Source organism: Macaca thibetana, chromosome 14 (genome assembly GCF_024542745.1).
Source record: "Macaca thibetana thibetana isolate TM-01 chromosome 14, ASM2454274v1, whole genome shotgun sequence".
Taxonomy (NCBI): Eukaryota; Metazoa; Chordata; class Mammalia; order Primates; family Cercopithecidae; genus Macaca; species Macaca thibetana.
In genome coordinates, this window is record NC_065591.1 from 89,056,677 (window position 1) to 89,080,755 (window position 24,079).

Sequence of the window (24,079 nt, forward strand, 5' to 3'; positions counted from 1 at the left end):
ATTAGTGTCATAATATGGGATAACAAATAATAACTTAAAATCTTTTCAACCCCTCCACTTGAGCAGTGGAGCATCTCCAGCACAGTGAGTAGGAGGATGCTAGGGATGGTTTCTGCCCTTGTTCCAAGAGATTTGGTAAGTAACAGCAGCAACAGTTACAGCAACAGCAATTAAACAGTACACTTGTGTGCTTGATATTGTATCATCTTTTTCCACCATTTTGAAAAGGACTATATTGAACACTAATCGTTTGCTCCTACATGTGATAAGGGCAACACAAAAAAAATATTTATATCTAGACTTGGAAGCTAATTAGAACTTTAGAAATGTTGCCTCTGTTCCTGCTGGCACCATTGACAAAAAGGGATAGTGAATGTATTGCAAACAGTCAGTATTGTCTAGACCAGTGTTTTTAGGGAGAAGATCAAAGAAAAAAGAGTTCTGTGCTTAAGAAATAAACATCAATTTCATAAATAAAATTCACCCATTGACTTAAAAAAAGGAACATCTGTATGAATTATTTTAATAGTTATCCCATGTCTTTAAAAGACACAACTATATTTAGAACTTAAAACTCAATACAAAGTTCAATTTCAAAACAGAGAAGGTATAAGAGAGGCATACATCTAGACAAAGGGAATAAAATATTAAAAGCTTTAGGGGGATGGGCGCGATGGCTCACACCTGTAATCCCAGCACTTTGGGAGGCTGAGGCGGGAGGATCCCTTGAGGTCAGGAGTTCGAGAACAGCCTGGTTAAGATGGTGAAACCCTGTCTCTACTAACAATACAAAATTACCCAGGCGTGGTGGCGGGCATCTTAATCCCAGCTTCTTGGGAGGCTGAGGCAGGAGAATTGCTTGAACTCCGGAGGCAGAGGTTGCAGTAAGCCGAGATTGTGCTATTGCACTCCAGCCTGGGCATCTCAGTAAGACTGTATAAAAAAAAAAAAAAGATGGCCGGGCGCGGTGGCTCAAGCCTGTAATCGCAGCACTTTGGGAGGCCGAGACGGGCGGATCACGAGGTCAGGAGATCGAGACCATCCTGGCTAACACAATGAAACCCCGTCTCCACTAAAAATACAAAAAAATTAGCCGGGCGTGGTGGCGGCACCTGTAGTCCCAGCTACTCGGGAGGCTGAGGCAGGAGAATGGCGGGAACCCGGGAGGCGGAGCTTGCAGTGAGCGGAGATCGCGCCACTGCACTCCAGCCTGGGCGACAGAGCGAGACTCCGCCTCAAAAAAAAAAAAAAAAAAAAAAAAAAAGATAGCTTTAGGGACATATATGACTAGATTCATTTTCTATGTTGGCCACTTATGTGCAGCATTGCTGTTGGTCAGTGCACCTTTCTTCATCTAGGAGCAGAAAGAATTAACTTTGTTATTGTTAGAGTTAAGTGAAATTGTAACACCATGCAAACATTACATGGTATATAATAAGTTCTAAATAAACAATATTTTTTAATCTTTGCAATTGCTAGGTCAAAATATTCTAGGATTGAAGTGGTTCCTAGAGATCATGTAGTCTACCTTCCAGTCTCATTAGACACTTTATTCCCTTGGTAATTTACTTAGTAGCAGAGTCTACTGGGGAAGACGCATTATTTTGACGACTTTTAACAGGGTAATTTAGGTTTACACTCATACTACTACTGTATTTAGAAGTACTGCTGTAAAAATTTTTTTCCACAAAATTTCTTGTTTATATAGATACACAAATATAAGCATATATCTTTCCCAAATACTACTGTTCTTTTCTTTTAAAACATTAAGTTCAGGTGTATATGTGCTGGTTGTTATATAGGTAAATTGCATGTCATGGGAGGTTTGGTGTACAGATTATATTGTCACCCAGGTGATAAGCATAGTACCTGATAGGTAATTTTTTTATCCTCACCCTCCTCCCTCCCTCTACCATCAAGTAGGCCCTGATATCTGTTGTTCCCTGCTTTGTGTCTGTTGTTCCCTACTTTGTGTCTATATGTACTCAATGTTTAACTCTCACTTGTAAGTGGGAACATGTGGTATTAGGTTTTCTGTTCTAGTGGTAGTTTGCTTAGGATAATGGCCTCCAGCTCCATCCATGTTGCTGCAAAGAACATGACCTTGTTCTCTAGGAATGAGTAGTATTTCATGTTGTGTACATACCACATTTTCTTTATCCAGTCTACTGCAGATGGACATTTAGGTTGATTTTATATCTTTACTATTGTGAAAAGTGATGCAGTGAACATATGCATGCATATATCTTTACTGTTCTACATCTTACCTCATATTCAAGAAAAATGACAATTTTTTTTCTTTTCTTTTCTTTTTTTTTTTTTTTTCCGAGACAGCGTCTCACTCTGTCTCCAGGCTGGGTGCAGTGAAGTGATCTTGGTTCACGGCAACCTCCAACTCCCTGATTCAAGTGATTCTTCTGCCTCAGCCTCCTGAGTAGCTGGAATTACAGGCACGTGCCACCACACCCAGCTAATTTTTGTATTTTTAGTAGAGATGGGGTTTCACCATGTTGGCCAAGATGGTCTCGATCTCCTAACTTCGTGATCCACGCACCTCAGCCTCCCAAAGTGCTGGGATTACAGGAGTGAGTCACTGTGCCCAGCCAACAATTTTTAAAAATACCATATATAAACAGAAAGGTGAAGAGTTAGAGGCTGAAGTCATCTCTAGGCAAATAACTTCACACATAAAACCAGCCAACATAAGGAACAGATACTCTTTAAAGACATTATAATCAAGCCTATAAAATGTTCATTATTTTAAAAATATTAGACAAAAAAAGGACAAAAATGTGATCTATTTAGTAAAATAAGGGAAATTCTTTTTCATATCTTGATAAAATGGTGTTTATATAGAAGTATATATTTATCCAAGCACATCAAATTTTGCAATTAATATCTATAAATTTTACTGCAGAAGAATTTTAGGCTTTTTTTAAAAATTAAAGGACCTAAGTTAATGCATGCTTTGTGCCTTGAATAAAAGCCAGATATCTGTCTTTAGCTAGTATTCAAAAGAAAAATAGTAACTAATTTTTATATAGGATAAGCAGGGTTAAAAGTGGATAAATAAAGATAAAGTGTTTAGGGGAGGAAAGAATAAAACTGAAAATGCTTTGTTTTAGAGTTACAGAAATTATTCACTGGCATTGCATCTTGGTCTCTTCAAGAAGAAAACAATGCCTTCTTCAATGTCCATTTCAACCTCTGTTTTTTCAGAATCTTTTTTGGTAGTTGTGGAAAATTATTAAACACACTCTTGCTTATGGTTTCAAAAACTTTTGGATGTTTATACTACAGGAAATCCTGTAATGTTGATAATCCCTTAGAATTCATTTCGGTGGTTAGATGCTATAGTGCGTATTCTTATCCATTTCACCATCTTCTATTTTTATGCTTATGTAAGGTGAAATATTAAAATCTGGACTTGACAAGAAGACTCTAAATTTTGCCTTTCACCTCTATTTTATATTATTATGCTGTGGTCTCTGTTCTAGAGATTTGTGTAAGGTTCCAACTAATGGCTTGGCCTAGGGATGGATTGAACATTCTGTAAACACAGACAGCCCAGGAATGAGTCCTGGACTGATGAAGAATGCTATATTGGAGTGAAAGCAAGAATTAGTGGATTGAAAAACTAGGAGAAAAAAACTTATTTGTTCAATATAAAGGCTGAGGGCAAATCCTGGGATCAGAAAGGATTTGGTTCACATGGAGGACATAAAATGAAACTGGGAATTCAATACAAGAGCCAAAATAAAATTATGAATTGGATGACTTCTGGATATTAGTTTTGGGAATGAGGTCCTATTCTATTAAAACATATTAAAGATTAGAGAAACATGTTGCTTCAGAAAAGTGGATGTGATTTCTCAGTGTATTTGGACTATGTCAGAGAGTAAGGCTTATTCTCATTGGCTAGCTAATATTGATTATGTTTGATCCCTGTGAGATTCATTTCCCTTCTTTCCAGGGATGTACTCTGTGCATAGCACTGAAGTTCATGATTGAGGGGAAGGAAACAGTAATTTCCCTTTTTCATAAATGCAAGAATCTAGAGAAGGACACTTATACTCCTAATCAAGGATAGGTGGCAGATGTGAGAATATAAACAAAATAAATTTGAGCTCAGAATTATCTTCATGCAGATCGTCACACACCATCTAAATTAAATATCAGAGCAATTGGGATAAATCTAAGTGTCACTTTTAACTAAATAAGGTATCATTTTAAAGTTATCTAAACACGAGGCTTTGCATCCATTGTGTCTGTTCAAAACATGTTCATTTAAATTATAAAATTCTGCACAGAGTTTGATAACTGTGTTACACAAAACATTTTATAATATATGCAAATATAAATGTCATATCAACTCATTAGCCATGTGTGAATCTTTATTACAATAAAACTCAAATTTAATTTGGAGTTTTTACATAATATATTTTAATTCACAGATGAAAGATCTACATTGTAATTACAAAACTTAATTAAGTCATCCATCTGATAAGAACACTTACGTAGATTTAAACATATCCAACCAACATCAAAACTGATGGGACTTTTAAGCTAAATTGTATACTGTTTTTCAATATTCGAGCATTTAAAATATAATTTTGATTTTTAATAGTGGAGATCAATATTGATGCTCTGGCACATGCATTACATAGTTGAGAAAATTCTTCAATATTTTGTTTCTCAAAGTTGTTTAATTTCACATGTTTCCCGACTTACTAATGACAGTAATATTAGGCTGCATTGTAACTCTCCAGTGGAAGACATGTTCGTCTCATTAATACCATAAGGAAGTTTCAGATAAATGCACTCAATTTAAAAGTGAGGAACTTGGAAAACTCACACTGATATCTGCTGAAAGCACTTAACCGCTATACTGAGAAGCTAGAATCAAATTGTAGTTTGCACTGATCTTTTTCCTTAAATGCCTAGAGCATATTCTGTACCCACTTACTTTGATTTTTGATGAGATGTTGCCTTAGATTTCCTAAAATAATAACTTAACAGCTAAACCACATATACTTCATAGCACAAAAAAAGAAATACTGGAAAAATCACCTCTCCATTATCTATTACACTTTGACTCAAATTTAATTGAGCATTTACTATCTATGATTAAAAAAATGGTAAGCCTTTTATGTACATTTTTACATAAAATCTTTGTAACAACAGTGTGAAACAGAAATTATGTTTTTATCTTGTTTTTCTTCAAATAAAAAAACAAAGACAGAAAGAAACTAAGAAAATTTCCTAAGGTTATACAAGCAGTAGAGTCAGGATTCAAGTTACATAATGTGAGGTTGGAATCTGGGATTTAACCACTATAGTAATGGTGTCTCCATGTAGACTCATTTGCTCAATTTAGGAATTTTTAAAAGAGGGCAAAGTTTAAAATCCATCTAGATTTACCTGTGATATTCAGTATAGTTGAGGGAAAATAAAAATAGGACTTGTAACTTAAAGAGTTTACTAAACATTATAGTGCTTGGTTTCCATGTTGATGTCATAATAACGTGCTTCCTTTCCCATATTGCAGCTTTTGAATAGAATATGCTGTTTTAAAAGTGTTGTTTGTTGATTAAAATGATTAATAAGAGAAGTGCAAACACATGAATATTTCCATCCCAAATCTGATCTTATATAATAGGCTAAAAATAAATTGACAGCAAAAACTGTACTTGACAGTTAATCTGTGTTCTCATTTTTGAGAACTCTATGGAGGTGGGAATTCAATAGAAATAACTGGACAAAATTCCAAAAAAGCACTCCGTTATATATCAGAGGCATGAAAGTCAGACATAAGTGTTTCAAATTTCAAGCCAATTGCTCCAAACCTTGAAAAACGTCAATGTGTGAAAGCAGGTCATTTGCACTGAACCGCTGCCAACATATCAAAGGAAAACATATTTCTTGCTGAAATGTAAATGATTGGACCCTGAACTCTTTCATTATATGTTTGGCATTAAAGGGGCTTTGAGGTTACTGTTTGACCTATGTTAAAAATAAAAACCATGGACACTGGTTGACCTCGGTTTATTGCTTGAAAACCACACTTCTGTGGGAAAGAAAAGGCCTTAGAGTTGGAGTCTGAATTTCTAGTTCTAGTCTGCATAGAGTAGAACTAGCCTTGTAAATGTTAAACTGAATATATATATATTATACACCTCCATGACAAGGGTATTTTATAGAAAAGGAAATTTTGTAATATAAAGGAAGTTTGCATCAAATCACATATTTTATATTGAATCCCAGCAGATAAATCACTCTAGGTGAATGTTAATTATTTCTGCTAAGACATGGATATTGAAGATTAGGACTATGATTTATATCTTCAAGAAATAAACACATACTTGTAGACATTTAGAAGGGGTTAGTTCTTTCTCTTCCTTCTGAATGTCTTCAACTCCACTTCCATAATTTCCATGAAGAAGTCTATTCTGATTGGTTTGAGTCTATATGTTGACTTGCTCATATAAACTATTGCACAGAGTTACTGCATGCTAATATAGCACACATATATACTCTCTCTTCTTTCTTTCATACAGTCAGGGTCAAGCTTTTGGTCTGTATAGTAAGAGACACTGTCATCTTTTGGTTTCTGTCTTACTAAGAAGTAAAACTGTATGGCTTCTGCAGAAAAGGTAAGCTGATTTGACCATCCTTCCAGTGTTCTATTCTCTCTTTCCATTAAGCCAGTCAGGGAGTGGTTAAATCTGTAAATTCAAGTTTAGAAATAAGGGTTAAAAATAAATCTCACAGGCCTATGTAACCTCTCCAATCTTAAAAACCAAATAAAAAGTTGGAATATAAACCTAGATAACATAATGAATTTTTTCTCCTTTGATGATGTCTCATGCATTTACTTCTTAATGAAACAAAAGGAAAAAGGGCAGCTGGGTCAAGGTAGGGCTTGCAGATTTTGAAGCTTGATATTATCTAAAATCTTTACTCCCCTGACTGTTTATAATCTTGTCTACTATCTTGTCTGCTATTAATAGCACACTGCTGAACACTGTGGAAGATGGAAATGTACTCAATTCAGTAGTTTGTGAACTTTATTCTACCTCACTTATGCTCACGTGTGTGATAATGCAATGGTGTGGACCAGATTTTGATATCTGGCTTTTCTGCAGGGTATATTAACTACAATTTACTGATTCTTACAAGTAAAGACAACCAACCGTTTTGGGACTTTGTGGTAGAAAATTGGTGAATTACAAGACTGGCTTAGACAAGAATAGAACATCTGATCAGAAAAAGCAGTGCAATCAAAACTAGAATTGTTTTATTCATGTAAATAATAACAAAATATTGACATGACCCAACTCTGCAATAAGTAGCCATTTGAACTGTCATCAACCACTTAACCTCTCCAGAGGTTAGTTTATTCATCTGTATTAACATATTTTTTAGATTAAAAGATAACTAGCAGTCTTTGTAGCCCTAATATATGAAAAGCCTAATTTTAAACTCCTTAAGCTGAATAACTTTCATTTCTTCTTCTGAATTATGGGTATCCTAGAATAAGAAGTTAGTGGAAACTCAGAGAAGAGATAATGAATAAAAAAAAAAACTTCTCCAAAGAATCTTTGTATCATGACTGGATAAGAATTCATCTACCTTGCCACCGGCTCATGCCTGTAATCCCAGCACTTTGGGAGGCCAAGGCGGGGAGATCACGAGGTCAGGAGATCAAGACCATCCTGGCTAACATGGTGAAACCCCGTCTCTACTAAAAATACAGAAAAATTAGCCGGGCATAGTGGCGGGCGCCTGTAGTTCCAGCTACTTGGGAGGCTGAGACAGGAGAATGGAGTGAACCCAGGGTTTGGAGCTTGCAGTGGGCCAAGATCATGCCACTGCACCCCAGCCTGGGCAACAGAGCAAGACTTCGTCTCCAAAAAAAAAAGAAAAAGAAGAGTTCATCTACCTCAAGTGTTTGGCAAAACCTGGCGTGGGATGCAGTTAAAGAATTAACAGAGCAGACAAAGAATCTCTAGGTAGAACCAAAAAAAAAAAAAAAAAAAAAAGTGCAAAAAAGATATCTGAAAATCCCAAGTTGCTATTGTCCATTTCTGCACTTTTTGTTTTAATAGCTAAGGTCAGTCTATGCCCTGCATACTACATAAGAAAGTCTTAGCCTTAAGAAACTCAAAGTCTTAATCTTACTGTTTCTATTCTCTCTTACTTTCTTCCAGGGCATAAGTAAAAAAAAAAAAAAAAAAAAAAAAAAAAAAAATTCTTTAACAAAACTCCTCTAAGAGGCTAATTGGTACATTTAACATGCTTGAAATCCTACCTAGGTAGTTGATTCCTTTAGATTGAGATGTTGATTTCTGTAAAGTTGTAATCTCTGGTGGGAGAAGTATGGCTTTAGTTAGAGCATTTTTGATAATAGGTTTTCATATGGTGTCACCATGAAGACCAGGAGGCCTAAAAGAGAAATTAAGAGTAAAAGAAGAAACAAAGGAGAGCTGTGGTGAGATTTCCCTGCCGGAAGTCTCTTGTCAGTTACCCACTAAACAAGGGATGCTGCTGGATGTAAGCATCAGTTTTCCTTATCAAATTCCCTAAAAAACTTTTGTTTTCCCCCAAAGAAAAAATGTAACCACAGTGTCAGGTCAATAAATGGTATGCATAGCTATAAAGCCATCTTATATGACAAGAATAAATCTTTCAAGTCAAACCTGTTTCCCGTTCAGGATAGGGTTACAGCTGCAATAACATTTATAGGATTTAAGAGTTGAACTGTGGAAGAAAAAGACTTCTCAAGGGATACATTTTGGCTCTATATTAGCCCAACCTAAATATATCAAACCCAATGAGGATTGTGACTTTACCTGTTAGTTACAGTAAGGTTCAAGAGAGTAAAATGGGACAAGTGAGTTTGAGTTATTAATGTGAAAACCTGTGTGGTAGGTGTGAAGGGGGAAATTACTAAAATCTAAACTATTTTAAAAATATATTTTAGGCATAGTAGATCCTCCAGTGTATTTATTAGGATCACCCAAAGTCAATAGCACAGTTTTTCCCAGCCTTAATTATGCTATAATCAGATTATATACTGCCTTAAAGAAAAGGCTTATGTTCTATGCAAAATTGAGCATGACACAATCTGTATCTTGACCTCATATGATAAAGTTTCAACACTGTGTTTGGAGAAGCAGTAATTGAGTACCACTCTCATGGCATATAGCAGAGACTTAATGAATATTTACTGTATCAAAGAGTAAATGTATGTCAAGCTTGATACAAGCTGAATCAAAATATCAATAACCTTGTCATAAATTTGGTTAATATAGTTGCTGCCTTGGCATCCATTTCTAGGCCAGACAGGCCTTTAGAAACCTCGTTGTATCCCCTTATCTTTGGCCTAGTTAAAACTTCTCCCTGTGTTAGTGTTTGTGATAGGGCTCACTTGTTTCTCATCCCACCCATAGGAAACACAACACACCCCACAGCTGCTGCTAGTGAGAAAATGGTCAACACCTGAGTCCTATAAATAAGTTCCCCCATTCACATGTGTTTCCTTTAGACTAGTCAATCTACAACCCCTGTGGAAAAGACTAAGGCATAAAAGCTCACTAACCTTAAGAGAGGCACAATCCAACAGGTTCTGTCTCCCGCTCCTTACTCACCGGCTGGGCTTCCTGCTGCCTACATCCTTCCTGTCAGCCACCCATTTGCACGACACCTCTACCTTCTTTGGGATTTGTAAGTATTAAATTTCCTTTGTTTTATGCATTTTGGTTTCATCTCCTCATTCTGTCTCATCTGACTCACACATGGAAGCTAATTTCTTCCCCCAGTCACCACCCCCCGCCTCTGCCGCCCGCCCCAACTCTGAATCAGGGCTTTTCTAAAGAGTGTCTACCTAGGCTTATGGCCACTCTACAGAAAGACTTCAAGGCCAAAGAAACAGGAAAAACATAACAATAAAAACCTAACAACAGCTCTCAATGTGTATGCCTTTGTGAGGCAAGCTGATGCTAAAGGAATAATAAGAGGTTTTCAGTGTCGCTGTGTATTTCAAGGAAGAAAGACTCCTATATGTTTGGACCCTCTGTGTTCAAGGTTGTTTTGATTCATTCTTTCAAAAAAAAAATACCTAAAATAAACTAAAACATATACTAGGCATCAGCAATACAAAGATGAATATGGCCTAGCTCTGTCTTTAAAAGTTCTCATTGTGCCAGGTGCGGTGGCTCACGCCTGTAATCCCAGCACTTTGGGAGTCCGAGACGGGCGGATCATGAGGTCAGGAGATTGAGACCATCCTGGCTAACACGGTGAAACCCCGTCTGTACTAAAAATTCAAAAAAAATTTAGCTGGGCATGGTGGCGGGCGCCTGTAGTCCCAGCTACTCGGGAGGCTAAGGCAGGAGAATGGCGGGAACCCGGGAGGTGGAGCTTGCAGTGAGCTGAGATCCGGCCACTGCACTCCAGCCTGGGCGACAGAGTCTTCTTAAAAAAAAAAAAAAAAAAAAAAAAAAAAAAAAAAAAAAAAAAAAAACTCGTTGTCTTAGGAGTAATTGCCATGTAAACAAAGAGTTTAGCACATCAGCTCCTTTTCTGCAAAGACATGTACTCTGCGTATAGCAGAGTAAATTTAAAATTAGAATATCAGCTCTCTATTATTAACACCTAAGTGAATAGGGACAGTGTTACTTCTAAGTTTCTTCCTAGTGCTGTAATCCTATAATCCATAATAAATATGTGCCAAAGACAAATTGATTTTGAGAATTAAACGCATGTATAAATTGTGATTATATGCAAAGATTTTCAAAAATGTTTTTCTTCACAATTCTTGCAAAACAAAATACAATATAATTTTTACCACAGAATATGCTGCATTCCTTGTTCTTTGACAGGTATTTGAAAATGCTGCTGAGAACCAGCTTTCATGCCCTCACTCAGTAGATGATATGCTTTTCTGAACTCTTAAGTGGCACAACTTTTTTTTTTTTCCTTGTGTGGGACCCAAGATGAATTTTTGAATGTCAGTATGGCATTTAACATTTGAAAACCGTATCTGACGAGTCGATTAGACCTTTGCAATCCTGTAGGCCTTTCTCAAAGAAGAGCCATAGATATTTTGCACTACGCAAGGGAGAAGCATGAATTCTTGAAAAAGAGGGAGTGGTTAAATTAAAAGCATTAAATTGGATGGGATAAGAGAAGTAATACAGTGAAAATGCCTTATCATGTTAGTAACCTTGTGCAAAGAAGGGCAAGCTCTGTTGGAGTTCATGGTAGACTCTCCATACAAATCACCAAAATGGAAGAAATCAATACATGTGAGAGATTGCATCTGAAAGCTTATTTTTTCTTATTGTTTCTTCACACTCAATTTCCCAAAGTGTAAGGGGTTAGAAAAGTGAACACAGTATTCAGTGTGTCTTTTAAACACCTTTATAGTATGAGTGTTTATTTACAGAGAAATAACAAAACACTCAGCAAATTCCATTCTTCCTAAATAACCACATTTTCCCCCACCATTATTTTAAAAAATAGTGAAGAGTTTTTTTTCTTAAAAGACTCTTTTATTCCTTCCCATAGAAACCATCACTTACACCTGTCACCTGTGGGGACTCAGAAGATATAAATAAAGCAAATAGGGAGTAGAACCTGAATAAGATGCATCCAATAGGTGGAAAATATGTGGGTGCTGACCTAGCTACAGGTGTGGAGAGTGGTATTTTAGTCTACTTGACAAGCACTATGCTTCAGGATTATTGTATTCTCTGGATATTGTCCAGACGAAATGCTATCAACTGGGAGTTCAAAATGAAATTCTGCTTTATTCTGTAGAGATTAGGAACCCAGGAAGCATAATATTAAAAGTTCAGGAAGATGGCAGGGGTGGTCTAAGTGATAATAGGGCTCTAGCTATAATCTGTGTCTAGAGATGATGTTCAAGGACATATTTCAACATCTGCAAGCAGAATTGTCAAACTCGGGGTACAGTCTATGCTTAAGAAGTAGAAATTCAAGCTGGTAAGCAGAATAGGAAATTAGAAGCAGGGAAAAAGATTCTCTTAAAGCAGCAATAGATACACATAAAATGTTTTAAATAATAACAAAGTCCCTAAAATATTGAAGAGATGTCAGAGCAAAAACATATGGCTAATTTCTGAAAAAGGTACATAGATACTGGCTATAATTGTCTAGGGATCCAGAGAGGTTTGTTTTTACCCAATGTTACAGGTGAAGCTATTTGAACCCCAATTTCCCTTTAATCTTTAATTGAAACATAATAGCAGGTGGTATTGTAGAAGCCCAAAGAGGGTCTGTGAAAGGGTAGAGGAATTGTCCAACTCTATCTGCAATTCAGAGGAGGTAATATCTGTATCTTGAAAAAGAGGTTTCTAAAATAAGGAAATATATTCAGGAGAAGAAGATAAGGTGTTTAGATATGCATTTGAGTATGGGAAGTGGTGTTTGGAGCTGTATCTTCAGTTGACTTCGGTAGGATAGAAAGGAAGAAGTAAATGGAATGGTTAAAGCCTATACTAAAGAGCATAGCCAGGATTCTATAAGTACCAGAAACCTAGAAAGATCTTTCAACTGGTAGCAGTCATGATCAGATCACATTAAAGAACATATTTTTAGTCAGAGTTTGCGAGCTCCAAAAAGATGAGTATGCTACTGGAAAATGTTTATTGAATTAAAACATAGATGAAATGTAGAAATGTTTTTAGGTAAGTTTATTGATAAATGAAGGTGGGGACAACTGAGGAGAATAGCTTGTTAAGCAGGACAGATCATATTATGGAAGAGTGGGCAATAAGGAAAATGCTGTGAGACTCAAAGTGAAAATGACTGGAATTTCTTTTTAACTTCTATTATTTCCTTCATGCCAGGCACTATGTTGTGATCTCTGAATTTGTTTTCTCATATCATTCACGCAGCTACCTTGTTGGGTAAAAAGTATTATCTCCAATTTTAAAATAAGGAAGCCAATTCAAAGAACACAGGTAAATCTGAAGTAGTAATCAATCAAAATATGTATTTGATTTTCCAATTCAGTGTTAGTAATGATTAAATTATTATTACACTCACAGGAGTATACTCCTGTTGCAGGGGTACTATACCTTGTTCTTCTAAGAACGTTCTAAGTGAAAGGACAAAAGACTCAGGTTATAAGTACTTTTTCTTCGTTTAGACAGAAATAATGACAAATGTTATCTTTGAGCCAATTATAAAGTTGTGGAATAGATGAATTTAAGGGAAAGAAAAAGTGGTGGAAACTTGCCCCACTGTTAATTAAGATCATGTGATCAAACTCATCCTTTGTGAGATTTATGGGGATGAGACGTAAGTTTGTGAGGTTAGTAAAAAAATGGTAAGTAAAAGCAGTGTTTTTCTGGACAGTGTTTCTGAACAGAATATTAAATGGAGATGGGGGTAGGAGTAGCCTGGGACTGGTCCTTCTGCAATCCAGTTTTCTATTTCAGGCTTATATCTATAGAGAATTAGTCATGTTTCCTCCACCTGGAAGATTCTTGACAAACATTTGCCTAAATTTTCTGAAATGTATATATCCAAACCTGATTTCACTGTCTTCTGCCAAAAATGGTTTCTATTGTAATATGTAACTTTAAATGGCACCATCTCAAGCCTGAAATCCAGGAGTCAATTTTCATATCTATTTAGTATATTCCCAAAGAATACTTAATGAACAACCACCTTTCCTCTTACCCTCTTCATTACCATCCTGTATCATCACAGTATTGTCTTTAAGGTAGTAAATTACAGTGGTTCAGAATACAGATTTAGCAGCCGAAATGCCTAGGTTTACGTCCTACCCTACTGTGGTACTTAACCTTGCTACCTCAGTTTTCTTTTCCGTAACATGGAGATGACAATATTAATGACAAGCATTTTAGGCTTACTTTATTGAATAAAGGAGTTGTTTTAACATATGCAAGATAGTACTAAAAAATATTCTTACTCATTTGCCCCTTGGCACCTATCATTTGGATCTTTGTAATACTGTCCTCTCTGGTTTCTCTAAGCTTTGATTCTTGTTATCTTCTAACATATTTCCCATGTATATCATAGAAATTATCAGTTTGAAAATCTAACCTTGTAATCGCATTCAATTCTCAGACTTCAATTATTTAAATGAATTATAAGAACTCTAAATATATTAGAAGATAAATTAGTCCCTTACGTCCTTCCTTCCTTGTGCGGCATTGCTTTCCGATGCTCCTAATTCATCCTCACACTCACTGAAACTTTCCCAGATAAGACAAGACTTTTGATGCCTCCAATGTGTTTTGCGCATCTTGTTCTTTCTAAAATTTAGAATCTTTTTTCCTTTCCTTCGTTCACTTCTTTCATATTTCTCTCCCTTAGTTCCTTTTCTGCCCACCTTCTCTCCCTTCTTTCCTTTAATTTTTCTGTTTGCTTGGCAAAGCAATAATCCCCAATCATACTGAAATACTTTACTCAGCACCCGCCTTTGTTCCTATAGGTCCTTTTGACTTGCAAGGCTTACAGCCATCATCTTACCATATTAAGTGATTTTGTTTTCATGTCTGTTTTGCAGTAGATTCTAAACTCCAATATCATCTCAGCAGCTAGCCCATTGTCAGACACAAGACAGCCATTAAATAAATGTTCGTTGACTGAATTATTCTGCTCAATATTGATCAATGTGTGAATGAGAACACTGAAGTCCAGAGATTATGTAGCAGTGATGAAGTGTAGATATTGGGGCTTCTACTGCAAACTCCAGTTGTAGAATATCTTATCTGTTCATTGATGTCAAGAGCTCACAAATAATAGAGCAATCCTCTAATGCTGTGAATGACATTTGTACCTTTTTTTTTTTTTTTTTTTTACTGCCTGCACTACTTTAAAGTCTTACGGGTTAACCATAAGTACCAGATTATATGTTCAGACTATTTATTATGAAAGTTTAAAGTAGCACAGTGTAACCAGTGACTTAATAAGATGCATCAAATAGAAATGTTTAACCAAATCATTAAGAATCATGTCAATTCTATGAAATCCCTTTCCTCAACAGTGCCAGAGAGCAGGATTTATTTAGCTGTATTTTTTTTTTATCCTAGGAGATCTTGGACAAACATTGAACAACTGAGCTCACGTTTACATATCTTCAGCACTTGGAAAATTGTCTTATAAGTTTCAGTGGGAAAACATTTGAAGTTATTTCTACATTTGTATCTGGAAATCCACTTAATAAGATGAAACGCCCTGGTCTCTATCCTATATGGCCAGAATTCAGCAGTCACAGCATCAGCGGAGCTAACAGTTACAGAATGCTTTCTATTCTCCAGGCTCTCTGTTAAGTGCTTTATATGTACGGATTCCATACTTCTCAGCACTCAGCCAGTCACCACCCCCAAATCATCATTATCCATAACATATATTCTTCTGACAACCACATGTTCACTTACCTCTAAATGATACTCTTTGCTGCTATAAAAATGGATTCAGGGAGAAAATAAATGCCTTAAATAAAAATACTTGAGTAAGTGGCTTCACACAAATAAAGCTAGAAATACAAAACTATTTATGTTGTAAAGGGAATGTAGAAAAAAATTAAAGAATAGTGGATACTAAAGAGCCTAAAGATTTAATACTTGGCTATAGATTAAATTTGGAGCAAAATTGTAAATATATCTACAAATATTCAAATATTGAACTTTACCCCAGATGTTTTTGTCATCAACCAGCCATAGCTTTGTTGCAGAGAGACGAAAGTAATATAGAAGGCAAATTAGATTTCCACAGGTGCAGAAAACTAAATTTATAGCTAAAGCTTGTATATATAGGGATATACATTTTCTGATGTAACATAAGTCTTATACTTCCATGATGTAAACACAAATTATCAGAGAAAATACATTTTACCATTTGGAATCTCTGCTAGCTTATAGTTTTAGGAATTATATAACCATTAAAAGCCATTCCAAATATTTTTTCAAGCATGTTGTCAATATATTTTGAATACTCATTCTAGAAATTGACACTGGTAACATTAAAATTAAGCTTCAAGTATTTTCAGTTACAAGGCATGAAATCTGTGAGGAGGGATGCAACATCAAAAGTAAAAATGCCGGTAAGAGCTATTAAGCCTTGTCTGTTCTGTAGTTTTTTTTCTTTCATTGCTGACTACAGCTGCATTTTTAAAAAGTGGAGTAAATGTAGTAATTCAAACTCTAGATGTATCCTATTTTCCTGATATTTGGAATCTTATATAAAGTCACATGATGTGTGACCATATGAGGTAAAGGAACTAAATTCTTAGTAACTCATCGAACTGGGGAATTTGTGGAGCACAAATACTTATAAAGAAAATCAGGATGAGATTCCACTTTTATCCCAAAGGACATGATACACATTTATTCCTTTCTCCCTCTCACAGCCTTAAGAGCAGAAATCTGGCTATTATGACCCATATGATGCTAAGTCCTTACTTAAACACTATTTCTTTAATCCATTTTGAAATTCATTTTCTCTGATTCCTTACTTGAACATCATTCCTTTAATCCACAAAATTATTTTCTCCTGGTATTAAGGATCATCTGAAAGAACTACCACATGAGGACTGGTTTTTGTCTGACTTTTTTTTCCTTGCATTTTCTGTGGACATGCTATTCAAATTAGCTACTTCTTTTACCAGGTGAAAGTCTGAATTCTATGATACAACACAAAACAAATCAGAATATCATCCTTGTTTTCACTGAGCTTACATTCTAGTAATAATGACAATGATTCTAATAACGAGCAACAATCAAGAAGTAAAATCTATTGTAAGTCAAATGGTGATAACCGTTGTAGAAGGAAGGGCTGCCTTGGAAGATTTGTATTTGATAGTGTGGTCAGCAATGGCTTCACTTTATATTTGATGTGTGGTCAGCAATGGCTTCACTAAAAAGGAATATCTGAGTAAAGATTAGAGAAAGGTGAGAGAACAAGACATGAATATTAGGAAGAAATTTTCAGGCAGCAGGAAAAAACAAAACAAAACAAAAAACAAGTGCAGAGTTCCTGGGTGGACAGGGCTGAAGTCTGTGAAACAATGTAGCTGGAGTGGAGTAAGGGATGAGGAGTAGATGAGGTCAAGGAGACAGTAGGAGCCAAGTTCTGTAGGGGCAGACAGATTACTGTAAGGCCATTGGCTTTTATTTTAAGTAAAATGAGAAGGCTTCAGAGATCTGAGCAGAAAGAATAACATGACATTTACTTCCCTTGAGCCCAATTACTGTGATTACCGTATTGAGAATAATATGTAGGAGGGCAACCATGTCCAGTTAGAAAGATGCTAAAACATATTAGATGAGAAATGCCAGGGGCCAGCATGGTGGTAACAATACAGGTGGTAGTTGTTAGATTTTGGATATAGTTTAAAAATAAAGACAGTGAGATGAACTGACGAATTCCCTGTGGAATGTGAAAAAAATCCAATGTTTTTAGACTAAACAACTCGAAGTTTAGAATTAACTTTTAGCAAGTTGGGAATAACAGGGGAAGAGAAGATTTGAAGCAATAATGGGAGTTGGGGGGGAGGGGAGATTAAGTATTCAGTTTGTATACATGTTCAGTTTGAGATAGATGCTTGTTAAAATCTAAAGGTCTTGACGGTGAAGTTGGATATAGGTTCTGGAGTTCAGGGGAGTAGAAGCGATTGGGGGGAAAGATCACAAGGAAACTTTGGGAGGGATGGCTGTGTCTATTACTTTGATTGTGGTGATGGTATCATGAGTGTTTGCATATGTCCACTCATTAAATTGTGCACATAAAATATGTGCAGTTCTTTGTATATTACACCTCAATAAAGCTGCTAAAACAAATAGACCTTTGAGAATGGATGTTTTTGTAAACATCCACTGTCTTCTATATAGCTTAGTCTTTTTTATCTCTCCTCAGATGTTAGAAATCTTTTATACCTTTTTTGAAAAATGTTAGGTGTTTTCATAATGCTCATTTTCAAATTATCTTCATTTTCTTATTTTAATTGAAGAAACAAAATCAAGTCTAATTTAGGCAGGCCTAGGACAAGACGTACACAGTAATTTAGGAAAAACCATTTTGGTACTTAAAATGGTACTGCAGGCCACATTAAGAAATCTGTCCAGACAGGTACGGTGGCTCACGCCTGTAATCCCAGCACTTTGGGAGGCCAAGGTGGGGTGCTGGGGGGAGGGAGTGTGGAGATTACAAAGTAAAGAGATGTAGACCATCCTGGCCAACATGGTGAAACCCCATCTCTACTAAAAATACAAAAACTTAGCTGGGTGTGGTGGCATGAGCCTGTAGTCCCAGCTACTCGGGAAGCTGAGGCAGGAGAATCGCTTGAACCTTGGAGGCAAAGGTTGCAGTAAGCTGAGATCATGCCACTGCACTCCAGCCTGGACTCAGTCTCCCAAAAAAAAAAAAAAAAAAAAATCCATCTATGAAAAGGGCAATGCCTGACTTAATTGTTCTTCAATCAATGCCATTGTCTTCAGTTGTTTGCAAATATAAACAAGGATAAAAACTGACTAATCTTCCACTTGACTTTTTTTTGAGATGGAGTCTCACTCTGTCACCCAGGCTGGAGTGCAGTGGCCGCATCTCAGCTCACTGCTAGCTCCGCCTCCCGAGTTTATGCCATTCTACTCATTCTCCTGCCTCAGCCTCCCGAGTAGCTGGGACTACAGGCGCCTGCCACCCCGCCTGGCTAGTTTTTTGTACTTTTTAGTAGAGACGGGGTTTCACCGTGTTAGCCAGGGTGGTCTCGATCTCCTGACCTCGTGATCCGCCGATCTCAGCCTCCCAAAGTGCTGGGATTACAGGCTTGAGCCACCACACCCGGCCTTGACTTCTTTTTTTTTTTTTTTTTTTTTGAGACGGAGTCTCGCTCTGTTGCCCAGGCTGGCGCGATCTCGGCTCACTGATCCGCCGCCATCTCAGCCTCCCAACCGCGTGCTAATTTTTTGTATTTTTAGGGATTACTGACCTTTGAGCCTCCCAAAGTGCACAGGCGCCACCCGGCCTTGACTTCTTAATTTTGTTTTATTTTACTTATTTTTGAGACAGTGTCTCTCTGTCACCCAGGCTAGAGTGAAGTGGCCTGATCTCGGCTCACTGCCACCTCTGTCTCACAAGTTCAAGTGATTCTCCTGTCTCAGCCTCCTGAATACCTGAGACTACAGGCACACACCACCACACCCGGCTAATTTTTGTATTTTTTTAGTAGAGACAGGGTTTTGCCATCTTGGCCAGGCTGGTCTCAAACTTGTGACCTCAGGTGATTAACCCGCCTTGGCCTCCCAAAGTGCTGGGATTACAGGCATGAGCCACCGCGCCCAGCCGACATTTTTTTTTTTTTCAAGTAGAAATTTAATAACTTGCCAGTTTCACGTGATCTTTTCCAAAAGTGAACATTCCAAAAGGTATTTGGCAGCACATCCTGCTGCCTCTAGTTTGTGGGTCTCCAGCAAGATGCATGTATTGCAGGCTCTGTTGTATCGCTGTTTCTACCAGACTGTTACTTCCTATTTTCAGCTTTAAATAAATTTTTTTTCTGTCCAGTTTACTAGGTTTTACAATTTTATACACACCTATATATACAGCAGTATGCATGCAGTAGACACCCATGAATATATTATAGGAACACTGTCTTCTATGACCAGGAAAATCAAGATTCCAATGGAAACATGAACTGCTCTACAAATTTACCATGTCCTTCAGGTAGCACTTTGGGGAAAAGGTGAAGAGAAACTTAACTTTGGAGGTAGGGGTTTAGACTATTATCAAAGATGCTTCAGCTATTGATAGAAAATAACTTTCTAAAAAAGTGATAGTCCCATCTAAAGGAAAGATAAGTGAATAAAAAGAAGTACGTTTTTTGTGAATAGGCAAAAAGACTACTGTGTGGGAAGCAAAGGGGGAAATACAATTTGAGATGACGATTTTCTTTTTTTTTTTTTTTAAGTTAGAGAAAGCAGATGTTTAGGAGTAAATTGAACAAAATGCAGGTCAAATTTTGGATGTTTCATGGAGATGACAGCAAAAAAATATGTATTAATAAAAGTAGCTAATGTTTGCATAGTATCTTGTGCTTTGCACAAAAATCACCTAACTTAATTCATTTAATCCTATTATATAATTCTATAAAATAGACACAATTAGGATCTTTTTACGAAGCTGGGAGGCTGCTATCTAGAGGAGATGGTTAAATGACCCAATATGCTACCATCAACAAGAAGCATAGTAAGACTGGTACATAAACCTGAGGCAGTATATACATTGCTACTATTGCCTTTGGTTTTTGCACTGAATTGTTTTCTAAAAGCACATTCTGTTACCGACTATTTCTAACAGCTCACATGATTACATAATTTCTTCAGCTAGTTTTCACTTGACAAAATATCAGTCAAAACAAGAAAAAAGCTTTGTAAAACTATCACTTTAGCAAAAGGATTTAGTGAAAAACTAATTTGATTGCTTATTATTCAATGAATTGTCCTTGAAATCATTTCCAGAAATTTTTAAAAATTAAATCTGAGTCTACGCAAGACTGAGGGAAGAGACGTGTGATGCTAACTCTTATCGGAATACTACTAATTTACTGGAACTGGTACTTATTTAAAGGATTACCCCAAACAGCTAAATATTCAGTTTGAAAGACCAGAGGCAAGGTTCCAAGTCAAATATCTGGTTCAAAGCTCAGAAAATCCTGTACTTGAATTACTTCCAAAATATCTCCAAGGTCATTTTATCTTTTATGGATAAGATAATGCTTCTTAGAAAACAAAAAGGTTAGATAAAGCTGAGCATATTTTGAGGCACACATTGATGCTGTGACTCTAACATGCTTTTGAGAAACTTACAAAGACTCAGAAGACATCTTCTCTTTTAAAGTACCAGTAACAATTGATGCCTAGCTTTCATACCCATGATAAATGTACAATTATATGATATTAGGCATATGATTCTTATGATAGACTTGGGTATATTTACGAAGAAAAGCTATACACATGGATTGGATGGCATTTAATGATCTAATCAATTGTGTACATTCCTCTAAAGTGAGGGAATTGAGTAAGCTCATTGCATAAATTCCGATGTAAAGGTAAAAGAATGTTGAAGTGCTGATTTAATGAAGTTTTCTACTTAATGCATAACCATGACTAGCCACAGCATGGGGGAGCTTTCTGTTAATGAGGCAAACTTTCCTTGACACAAGTGAGCAACTAATAATGTCTACCTTTAGGGCAGATGAATCTATTATTTGAGTCCTGGTGAACAACAAACAGGAGGGCTAGAATAGGAAATGTAATATAATTGCCTCTCTCAAAGGAAAATTCACTCTCCTTTGAGATACAGAATTTCTTCACTCGATTCACAGCAATGCCTCTTTTTTCTTTCTTTTTTTAAATGCAGCTTAAAGCCAGGTGTGCCATAAAGTAAAATCAGCTTGTTCTTTTTAGGTTATATTAACTGAATTAATAAACCAAGTGAGTCCTCTAATGACATCTCATTCTTAATACTAATTATTTCAATTTCTAAAAAATCATGCCCATTACCTGGAGTTCCTTCTTGTGTGTATGTGATATAATCTGAATACAGCAAGGACATCAAATTAAATTCTGTTTTCACTGGATTTTGAAAAACAAAACTCAAAAAGATGTAACAAAGTGATGGTTCAACGGGTGGGGTGGTGGAATATTTGGAAGAGATACTCACCCTAAAATATAAGGCACTGTGGGACAGTAGAAACGAATGGGTCATCAAGTAGAAAGACCTAGGTTTGAACGCAGCACTCCGCTACTTAATATGTAAATGTTAGTCAAGTTTCTTAACCTCCGCGAGCCTGAATTCCCATTTATATAACAGAGATAATAATACCTTAGAGCATCATTTTAAAGATGAATAGATAATTTCTCTAATGAGCTACCTTTCCCAGTCCCAGTTCTCCACTCTCCACTTTTACTTCATTGTGTGTGCCTGGCAATTCTCATCTTGTATCCTTGGGAAGATAATGCAATCTCACATTTTTAAAGTTGTTCTCCCCACTAATATTGTTGAGCCCTGTAACAGCTTGCCATTGCTGTGCAAAGCATTTATAAGCACAAAATAAAATTAACCCAGTTTTCAAGCTATTTAAATTTCTGTGGACTTACTTATATTCACTTGAGCTAAGGGAAAGCTAATTCACCTAAATCCTGGTACCAGCACCCTCTCCTTGTTAATTACTATTTTAACCTTGCATATGTGTGGCACTCAATTTGTTACAAGAGCAAATGGAAATTGGGTAGTCTCTGATCTCCACTTAATCCTTGTTCCCACTGAGCATGACCATATGATGAGTCCTTACTTAGCCGACCTGATTCCAATACGGAATAGTACCATGTTGGTTTTCTTTGGTTATTTTCTGATACTAAATTTTTTAATTAAAAATAAATGAAACATCGATAGATATAGGAAGGCTCGGCTGCTACAGTCAAAGCCCAGTGTAATTCAAATTATAAAGTATTGGAATTTAAAGTAAGTTGAAAATATGATTATTAATAGGCCATAAAACAAGTTAGAAGAGATAAGACTAGGGGTACATGATAACTACTTCTATGTTAAATCTTGGTAATCTCAAACTTAGGTTCCAAAGATGGTAGACCAAACATTTTGGCCTCTTTATTAAGCCATTATACTCAAAAAGTGATCACTATATCAGCCTTAGATTATTAATTGATAAGAACTGTGACATGAATTAGTTCAAGATGCAGAATGAAATTTCAGTAATGACTGCTTCAAATTTCAACCTGTGGCAACCCTGGTACCATTTATGCTTCAAGTCAAGGAAACTTTGAACCTGGATCTTGTGCTATATGGTTGTGTTGAATTATGGACTTGGATATAATACATCCAGCTGATGATGCCAGAGTAAAGTATAACAAATCCTTAAGGTGCAAGTCCCATAATTGGCTATAAGAAATTACTGTTTTATTGAGTCTCTTCTTTAGGTCTCTAGGAATCCATGAGGAGTCTTTGTTTATTTCATAAATGCATTCTGGTTACTTGGTACCTCAGCTAACTATCCAGTAGGGCTCTAGACCATTGATTTCCCTGTTCTTTCTGTGACGACCACCTGCTAACCACACTCTAGGTGAGTCCTGCTTATATGCCTTGTTACTTTACAACTTGCGAGGTATAGAATTTTTCTATATTTTTCCCAGAGTGATGGCTGGTACCAGGCTTGGCCATTTAACAAAATTTACCTGAAGACTTGAACAAACTGCAGACAATGGAAACAGCAAACGTTAAATCATGTGATACCAGTCCAAGGTGTTTCAGAGGGCTTTGCTCCTGGCCTGTCTTTCTTCTTCCATCCTGTTGCTAACTTACAGGGGCCAGTCTGTAACCTTATTACCTCAAGGAAATGGGCCTGAGCTTTCTTTTCCTCCCATAGAATCTAAACCTCAACTTCTGGTCAGTGGTGGTCGTAGAAAGGAAAAAGGGTATTTAGAGATTTTTTTCCACAAAACAGGAAAAACCACTCTACCTATAATGAGGCCAAATTTCATTGTTATGCCGAGTTTGGCTCTTTATTGGCTTAAAATTCCATTTCAGAATATAATTTTTCTTTATCAGTATCTAACAATTTTATGCAAACAAAAAGCAGATTGTATTTACAAAGAGATTGAAAAATGTTTGACAAAAGTAAGCAGTTTCCTTCCCCTTCTAACCATCAAGACTTGACAAAAATAACTGCTCTGGCATCATCTTACTCACCCAATTATTTACTGGAAAATTATTCCACATCTGTTTTCATAATATCCGCTTGGCATTTCGATGATGTTGTCTTTCCTTATCTCTAATAATCAATGAAGTGCCTGGTAAGCCTTCGATATTTTGCTGTTACATGGATGAACTAATCGGCTTTAAAAAATATATAAACAGTTTACAGAATCAGCTTCCTCTTCTGTAAAGTAGAAATAATAATACATGCTCTTTCTAATGTACTTATTGACTGTTTAATCCTAATACCCTCTTAATCCATTTGTGTTGCTGTGGAGTCTTCTGGGTTTGACTTAGGAAGCCCTGGATT